This window comes from Stegodyphus dumicola, chromosome 3 (assembly GCF_044657685.1).
Source record: "Stegodyphus dumicola isolate Sdum_Otavi_A_Nest chromosome 3, ASM4465768v1".
Taxonomy (NCBI): Eukaryota; Metazoa; Arthropoda; class Arachnida; order Araneae; family Eresidae; genus Stegodyphus; species Stegodyphus dumicola.
Window position 1 is genome coordinate 167467788 of NC_140770.1, and position 10188 is coordinate 167477975.

Here is a 10188-nt window from a genome sequence, read left to right on the forward strand (position 1 = left end):
AGAGAGTTGACGAGACAGGTCTGAGGCTGTGCTCCGCCTGTTTCTTTTGGCAGTAACTGCCAAATACCGGTCCTCATTCGGCGTTGTAACTCTGGGACGACCTGTGCTGTAACGTCTACTCACATTACCATCATCTTGGAATCGTTGCCAAAGCCTGGAGAGGACACTCTGGGCAATTCCAAGTTCGTCTGATACTTCCAGTTGGGTACGCCCTCATTCCAGACGGCCGATAATTCTATTACGTAAAAAATTATTTGTGTCCTTTGTGTCATAACTATTCGGTTATTGCACTGAAATACTTATAAAGCGCCTGCGAACAATTTTGCTTCTTTGCGTGTATTCCACTTTCTTACACTCTCGTCATTGTGACGTACCATCGGTGTCATCTGGTTATTTCCTGAAATTTTCATATGATTCTTGAAGATGTTTGTAGTAATTTTACAGGTGATATATTTATTTTAGAGTTCGATTTCCGCGTGACTCCGAATTATCCTTAATTTATGGACATGAGTGTATGTATAAATTTTCGGAGGCGTTATTCGTGTTCGTTATTATCCTCTTGCCTGTTAATAATTTATTTATTTTAATATAAGCACGTTGGCTTTACGTAAATACAAACGATAATTTATTAATATAATTTGTGTGTGGCAACAATATTAATTTCAGTTTATTTATTGATCTAAAAAGAATATTCTTTAAATTTCCATATTACAAAGCGGTATTCTCTCTACTTGCCTGATAGAATTATTTGCGTAACTGAAATGTCTTCACGAGCCGCTATTTTGAGACTGCTGACGTAAGGTATTGTGCGCAGCATTTCATTTTAATATTTTTAAGTACTTTGAGTTAGAACTAGTATCCTTAATTGAAACAAAATGAAAGATAATTGATTGTGACTTTATACGCATGTTCGTAGTAAAATAATTTAATAACATTTTCCGATTGTTCTATCGTTGTCATTTTAAGAGAAATCATTCCAGAAGTATGTCAAAATCAGAAACAAACTGGTATAGCTAGACAAGATTATTACAGCATTTTGTCACGGATGTGATCTCGTGGACGTTCTGACCTTCGGAAATAGCTATTTTCTGAAATCAGTTGTTTGTATCAACTTCTTCCTGTGTGGGCGTAGGCGTGAACGGCTCTTGGAAAAGTAATGTTCTAAATATGATCTCTAAAACGAAGACGTCGTAAAAGATAATTACTATTTATATCCATCTTGTTTCGTTAATAAACAAAATGCACTTTGTGGAAGTGCAAAGTATGATGGACTTTTACGTTCATCCCCATTCAACATTTAGTAATACGCATTTAAAATTCCCATTCATGGTTTAGTTGTAATCTTGGTAAAATCTATAAACGAAAATGAAATTGAATACAGTTTTTAATTATTTTATGTACGGATGCATTTAAAAGCTTTTTGTGGAACAAGAAAGCTCAGCATACTGTACACCAGGGATGTCAAACTCATAGGTACACTTGGGCCAAACAAACAAGTTTTAACTTTAGGCGGGCCGCAAAAAAAAAAAAATCAATATTCATAGAAACGTAGATTTATTTCGAATAATACAATAATAAACATATATATATATATTTATATAGAAAAGAACAAGAAAAATTTAATGTTTACGTCCTGATACTTGACATCTCTTCTCTGCTATTATCTTTCCTATTTCGGGAGAAATTTTGTTTGCAGTGATAACTTTCAACGCTTACCCAAGGTGAGCATCATTAATACGGTTTCTAATAGGAGACTTATTACCTTTCATGACTGAAAATAACTGCTCGCACCGATAAGTGCTACCAAACATGGAAATAATTTCATATGCGAATTTTCGAGTATTTTCAAACCTGGCTAGTAAATATTTGTAAAATTCAGGCACGCCCACTTCAATGAATTTTGCTTTCAAATTTGAGTTGCACTGAATCTCGATCACCTCCATTTGCATATGGCTGGGTACTGAGTCAATACTTATTGAGAAAATCGAAGAAAACAAAAAAAAAAAAAAAATGTCTTCGAGGGAACTAAAATCATTAAACCTCGTTTCAAATTCAGTTGTTAAATTTGCAATTTTTTCTGCGTATTTTTGATACAAACAAGTATCATCTAAACTTGGTTTGTTCATGCTGCACGTCGGGAAGTGCGTCAAATCTTCATTTTTAAGTTGTTTTTCCCAAAGAACTAGTTGACATTTGAATGCTTTAATTATGTCAAACATGTTCGTAATGATATGATCTTTTCCTTGTAACGATAAATTTAAATCGGTTAAATGTTTGGTTATATCAACCAAGAAAGATAAATCTTGTATCCATATTCGATCGTAAAACAAACTTACGTCTTGATTTTTCGTTTTTAAAAACTGACATATTTCTTCTTTCAAATCCCAGAATTGTTTGAGAATCTTGGAGCAAGATAACCAACGTACCTCGGTATAGTAGGACAAACCCGAATATTCACTATCTAACTCACTTAAAGAAGTGAATTGACGAAAAGCAGTGAATTGACGCTGATTTAAACCTCGAGATCTTATAAAATTTATAACTTTTTTTTATATATGACAAAACATTCACCATATTTATTACTTTCGTGCATAGAACTTCTTGATGTATAATACAATGCATATGATGAATGTTTGAACCGTGAATTTCCCTAATTTTGTTTTCTTAGTAATGCTACGAAGCCCTTGTTTTTCCCGGTCATTGATGGTGCGCCATCTGTAGCTACAGAATTTAATTTTGCCAAAGGTAGATTGTATTTCTACAGAAGTCCAAAAACACAAGTAAATATATCTTCTCCTGTGGTAGTACCAGGCATCGGTATTAGTTCCAGTAATTCCTCAAAAATGTTAAAATTCTTGTCACAAGAACAAAGAAACACTGCTAATTGAGCTTTGCCACTAATGTCCGTGCTCTCGTCACAGGCAAAGGAGAACTTTCGAAACTAGATGATTTTGTTTTGATCTGATCACTTAAATTCGCGGCTAAATCAGTAACTCTTTCCGCAACTGTATTTCGAGACAATGAAATTGATTGAAAAGCCTTCACATTTCCAGGAGCTCTTTCAACTTTTCTTCTCTCATTAATCCTTCGTAATTGTTATATTTCGATTTGTGTTGTTCGTAATGACGTTTAATATTATATAACTTTGATACATTAATAGTATTATTACATATCAAGCAGATTATTTTATCTTTTATTTCACAGCAAAAATATTCTAATTCCCATTTTACTTGGAATATTCTATGTTCGTCAGCGATTTTTCGTTTAATTTTACTACCACTTGGTTTTGATATAGACATACTGAATACAAAGGGCTGGAATAAACACGGTTAACGTTAAAAAGTTAACAAAAATTTATTCTTTCCGCAAGAGATAAATCAAAATGCTGAAATATTTCTTCAAAAATATTCTAACAATATCACAAAATGTCAATCGTTTAGCAAAAATCAATTCAAAACAGAGAAACTAATTCTATCTCACAGCGAAATCGCTACAAATCAATCACAGCATTAAGTAAACAAACAGTTCGCTAGAACTACAGCTACTACTGAGATTAGTTGTTTATAAGCTTTATAGTTAATTTCTCGAATATACTGGAAACATCTATAAATATCTGGATTTTTGCGGATGGCAACAGCAATTACGAGATATTTATTTATTAGGTATTAAATGCACGCGCTTTTCTATTTTTAACCTTCCAACGCAGCTGTCTTTTCAAAAATCATCTGCGTTGCTAAGGCAACATGAAGCAAATCTAATTACAATTCTAAATTTAAAAAAAAAAAAAAAAAAAAAAAAAAAAACTAAATAAATAAATAACTATGAAATTCGTAACAATATGATTTAAGTAATAATTAATAATAAAGCAAAGTGCATGCACATGCATGCACCAATATATCGTACAAAACTATGATTGGAAAACTGAGACCATGAGTTCGGCTATCGGGGGATGCGTACAAGTTCTGAGTGCACGTGTCCCCCAAAAGCCGAAGGTAGCTGAACGCAAGCTACTCACACGCATTTGTAATTTAAGTAGTGTGTGTGTCAACTCGCTGTGAGTAATCTAACAACACTGAATAAATTATCGTTAATTACTTAGCAGTAAACATTTCATTTTTTTCTTCTTCGATATGTTGTTATTATTATATATTATTATTTGCCGATATATTGGCCGGGCCGCAAAAATATATGTTGTGGGCCGCATGCGGCCCGCGGGCCACGAGTTTAATATCCTTGCTGTACACATTTAAAAATTCCCATTCGTGATTTTACTCAGTTCTCAATGAATATTGAGGAATTAATTAAAATTTAATATACTCGGATTAATCGGGTTGATACCAGCGATGATATTCATAGTTTATTCAAAATCACGATTCAGTCAAGAGCGATTTAAAAAAATGCAAGAAAGAAGAACAAACAAAATTACCATTAACTGCAATGTCCTCATTTTCAAGTAGTTTTTTAGAAAATAAATTCACTTGGTTATATAAATTAAATTTGTATTCAAAGGAAAATGTTGCATTTGTTTGTTGTTTGGTTTAGAACAGTTCTATTGTTAAGTGTTATAAAAAGAAGATGCTGTAAATAACGAAAGAAAATGCGACACGTAAAAATATAAAAAAGTAAGTTATAAATGCGACTAAAAATAACATTTACAATGTGAACAATGCCACTGCCATTCACACTTGCGTAAAACTATAGTAAGAACTTTTTTGTTTTTTTGTCATTCATTTGGCATGCTTCATCTGCTATCAATGTTGTTATACCATGAATTCCCAGCACCCAAAAGTTACTTTTGTTTTATGCTAATGCAGTGTTAAAATAATTTTTCATCGTTCCTCAATAAGCAAACTTATCTTTTATAAAACAGAGGCTTATTAATAAGGCTGTGGTTTATCAGGATTTGACTGTATAACTAATTTTAACTATTAAATATAGATACATATTTAAATGTTTTATACAGAGCAAGAATACTGATCATGTAGAATTTATTAAATATGTTGCACGAGGAAAAGGTACAAGTTAGGTCATCACCTCTGTAATACCACAGGTTAGTGAGATATTGCTGAACCTAGCTAACTGTTAAGCCTCCACCACAATTTTGATGGAGAACAACCCGAGGGGGGCGGTCCGATCGACGATATACCACCTCTCCTTTCCGACCACAAACCTCTCGAGAGAACTCGCTGTGCCAAAATGCTTAAAATCGTCCAGAAGGGTTGTTAATTATGTGCTTCGGAACGAAAGGTCACATGAGTGTCCTCTCTTCGTCGGAAAAAGGAAACTTACTATCGAAGGAAGTAAAGTCCCCATGTCATCGGGGGATGATCTTTCATCTTACATTATACAATAAATACTGCAACTTACGTTTAACTTCAATAAAATTATTTAAATGTATACAAAATTCGTAACAATGCGTTATTAACGTTCTCGTGAAGTTTTATTGATTAAGAATCATAGTCTAGTAACCATACAAAAAATTCCGTTACTTTTCGGTTTTGAGGACCGTAAAAAATTGCCAAACTATTGCTGATGCCAGTGCTGCCAAAAATAACTGCGGCAACCCTAACGCAAGAAAGTAAGTATAATAGTAAATAACTATTTAAAGATTATTGTTTTAATTTAGATGAAAGGTTAATTTCATATAATACGTTTTTATTATTATAATTTATATAAAAAAAGGCTAAACATTACTGAATGGAAGCATAACAGTAAATATCTATTTCAGATCATTATTATAATTTATATCAAAAAAAGCTAAACATAACTGAATGGATTCCTGCATCGCTATTTCGCTACCGAGTTATCGCTAAAGCATAATTTCATGTCGTTGATTGTTCAAACATAATTTTCTATAATGATTAGGATTATTCAATTATGGCAAAGCACACGAGGGCTATCTGCCTAAAGGGAGGGATGCCTTCATGAAGGACCTTTCTAAGGGAAACGGGCTCGTATATACGTTACACATTGGGAAAACCACGAAAACGTCCATGCAGCCAGCCCGTTCGCGGGATTCGAACCTCGGACCAAACTACCAGTTTTCAGCGTCTTTACCGCTTGTCCGCTGGTGGGCTCTATTTTCTATAATAAATATTTTTTTTTGACAAAATTCTCGGTAAAGTGCAGAATTGTCCGCTTATTTGTTCGGCGATTTTTTACAAGGGTAAAAACAATTGGATTTTTGTCAATTTTTTTACTTTTTAAGTGAAAATAGGTCGATTTGTACATAGATAAATTCAAGGGTGTGCGCAGTATCATTTTTGTGCAATTCCGGGATTTTGTTATTTAAGTGAAAATAGGTCGATGTGTACGTGGATACCGAGTATGTGCAATTCTTAAAAACGCGTTCATGAAACAATTCCCAAGTTGTTAAATCCATAGGATATAAAAAAAGAATTAAAAAATAATAATAAAATGTTTAAAAAATTAAACTAGTATTTTAATGGCATCGATAGTATAGAACAATTTGAAATCAGAGCGTACGCTAGATTTGGCGTTTGGCGCGCTGTTAAATGGGCGTGTTTGCTAGATTTGGCGCTTTTGCGCAAACATTTTCGCTACAATTTTTACGGTCCTCAAAACGGAAAAGTAACAAAATTCCTTAAACTATAAATATTTTTCATTTTTAATTAATGCAAATAAGTTTACAAGCTGGCTACACCCAGTACTGAAGCCTGCCAGTCCTTTCTAAACACAAATTCTATAAGATTTTGTGAATCCAAGGAAGTTAGAAAAGATTGTTCTTATTCTAACCTCCTTTTGTAAATCAGGTTTCCATTAAAAAAAAAATTACATTGATTAATACTTTTTACAACAGTCTGCATAGAAATACTCGTCGCTTAATCTCTTAACATCAGAAACCTTTTTCTAAACTATTTTATTTTATTTACATTTCGGTCTTCACTTTGTGTACGGCCCCTGAATATGATGTTCAATTTTAATATCGAATACCTCGGTCAGTTTTTGTCTTACGAAACGTCAATTTTTTTATTTTATTTTTTATAACAATAAAATTTTTCCTACATTAGGAATTGGAAGAACCTATAAAAAGTTACGTGATTTTTACAACGTTTATTTCTTTAAATTTAAAAATGCCAAAATAAGAATATTTGCGCCAATTAAAGCCTTATTATAATTGCAAATACATGCTTACGACCAACGGTTGCGAAAATAAGGCCAGATAAGGATTTATGGGCACGATGTATATTGAAATTCTGAAACAACAAGAAAACAAAAAACAAAAAAAAAGAAAGAAAAGTGTGTTGGGGCAAAATTAATATCATTCAAATGATTTCTCGGTTTGTAATTTGGGCTTGTGAGTCACTGCTAGGTTCATTATCCTTCGCCTGTTTATTTAGCCTTAAACGCCCTTTTTTTATTTCCTGAATTTGTGTTTCTTTTCGCCCTCTTTGCTACAACGTGATCCTTCCCTTCCTTTAAATGAGTCGAATATTCTTTCAAATTAATTACTTTGGTTCTGTGACACCGTTCTCACCAGCTTTATCTCAAGAATTTCTCATTGTTGATTTTACGTAATAAAATTAATTGAAATATTGCTGCTGCTTTTTTGTTCGTCTTCATGCCAGAAAAATTTCATCCCTCATAAGCATGATCAGAAAAATTTCATGATTACTACAAAATTTTATGATTACTACATTCAGCTTGATTCATTTTGATTAAAATTATAACTGTCTAAAGAAAGAAGCAGAAATCTGCCTAACTGCTCAGCCCTTTGTAGTACTTCCTTAAACTTCAGGAATCTAATCTTTCTATTGGATAACAGCCTGAGGAAGAACACTTGTCATAAAAGAGAAGTGTCTATTTAGCTCCTGACGCCGCGCCTCTGGGGCGCCAAAGAATTATCGCGTTGTACAGTTGCGGATTCCGGACGATACCCAAATAGTCCTAGAAAGCCGCCCGGGTGTCCGGATCCGCTCTCACCTGTCACCTGTCATAGAAAATAAAACTTCCAGTGTTATGGAAAAATAAGGTTACATCGTATTTCTTGCCATATCGCCCCTCCTACATTTTTAGCACCAGGTTCTGAAAATGTTTAAATCATTCGCGCAATTTTCGCCTTCTTTCGCGCGTTTAGAGAACGAGCTTCCTTAAATTTTTAAAGTGGATTCGTCCACGTAGTGATTGTTTTCCCTTATTAACAAAGACAAACCCAGAAAAACTACCTGCGAAGGTAACGTCGAACCTTTGCCTTCTAACTGTTCAACTCTATGATAGTCTAATACAAGAACCGACCCATCACAGCAGAGCAAACACGAACTTACATTTAGTCTACGATATCGCACATTCATCGTCTCTAATTATTTACGGATGATTTGTAACTTAATGCTGTTATCACATCTATAGACGCGCGCGCTTACCCGGAACAATTCCGAGAAACGAGATTCTAGTAGTACGGCTTTAAGCGGCAGGCTTCCGAGAAATGTTTCGTCTAGCTAGGAGGAACGTGTCCCGGCTACGAGCAACATTTTAAAACTTTTCCCAAAATGTTCCGGCTGGAGACGTGTTCCTCGAACGTTCAACCAATCAGACGAAAGGTCAGCTTCTGAAGGATCACGGGTAACTTTCAATATGGCGATGGCTCTCACTGTGAAGTGATAGACGGTGGAAATAGAGGCCGATTTAATTATTGCTGTTTTGTTGTAATTCAACTGCCTGAGTCATTTTTTAAATGTGTATATATTCATAAAATATATAATCGTGGTAATTTCAGAGTTGACAGTATTTTACGACGTCGTATTTTGTCGTATTTCGTGCTGATCGTGTATTATAACACTGTTATATAATAAGATTTTATTTCTTAAATTTAAGTTGAATAATTTTTTAAAATCCCTTTGTATATGCGCGGCTTTTCTCCTAATTACTTATGTTTTAAATTGTTAACTGCATAATCAGTGACACATTTTAAACAGCATAAAAGATGCATAAAAAAGAAAAGCATAGCTTATGTAATAATGAGAATACTCATTAAATTTCTCTATTATTTTCATTTTATTAATGAAATACTTTTTGGATTATAAATACATTAGAAACTATACTTTTATTGTAAATGCTACATATTGAAACATTGGAAATTTATGGATTTATTATTATGCATGATGAAAAACATTTGTATATACATTCATTAATATAAATCTTATTCATTACATTAATACTAATAAATATATACTAACAACTTCTAAAACATCTCTCTATCTGTATGTAAATATATGACTTATTAGATGTGTATATATATATGTTTGTATGAATACAAAAATGAACATTGCCAAGAAGTTTATTTGAAGTTACTTTTAATTGAGATAACGATTATGTAATTGGCAGCAACTATAGTTATCAGTTCTTTGCAAATTATTATGGGTATGTAATAATCAGTTGAAAAATAATTGATGAGTATTTGAGTACTAAAGAGTGTACACATTTTGTTATTGGGTTAATTCATAATTATATCATACGTATGATCTACGTAATAAAAACATTACTAATAAATAATAAGAAATGTAACAGCTGTGCATTTATAACATTTGATTACTTAAAACAGAGCACAACTGATTATCACCTTCATGTCTGTTTACATAATGAATTGCACTTTCCAATTAAGTGCACGGGCCTACTAGTGGCCGAAGCGTCGTTGAACGCTGGTAGTTCTGTCTCAGGTTAGAATGCCGCGAACGGGCTGGCTACATGACGTTTCCTTGGTTTGCCCCATTTGTAACTGGTATACGAGCCAGTTTTAAAAAATCTTCTACAAAGGGATCCCTCTTGTTGTTATCCCTCGAGGCTTTGCGGTAATCACATAAAACCAACTGAGCCCACCAGCGGCCGAGCGGTAAAGTCGCTGAACACTGGTAGTTCGGTCCGAGGTTCGAATCCCGCGAACGGGCTGGCTGCATGGACGCTTTCGTGGTTTTCCCCATGTGTAACGTGTACACGAGCCAGTTTCCCTTAGAAAGTCCTCCACGAAGGCATCCCTTCCCTTAGGCAGATAGCCCTAGTGTGCTTTGCTGTAATCTCAATAAACCAAACCATAAAACAAACTCATGATGTGAACACCTAATTTCTAGAGTTGGTATAATTAATGTGTTTTAGGTATATTACCGGGTGTTCTATGGGTCAGTAAACAACTCGCACATGTTTGATTGCTCATGTATTCATATGCTTTATTTGATC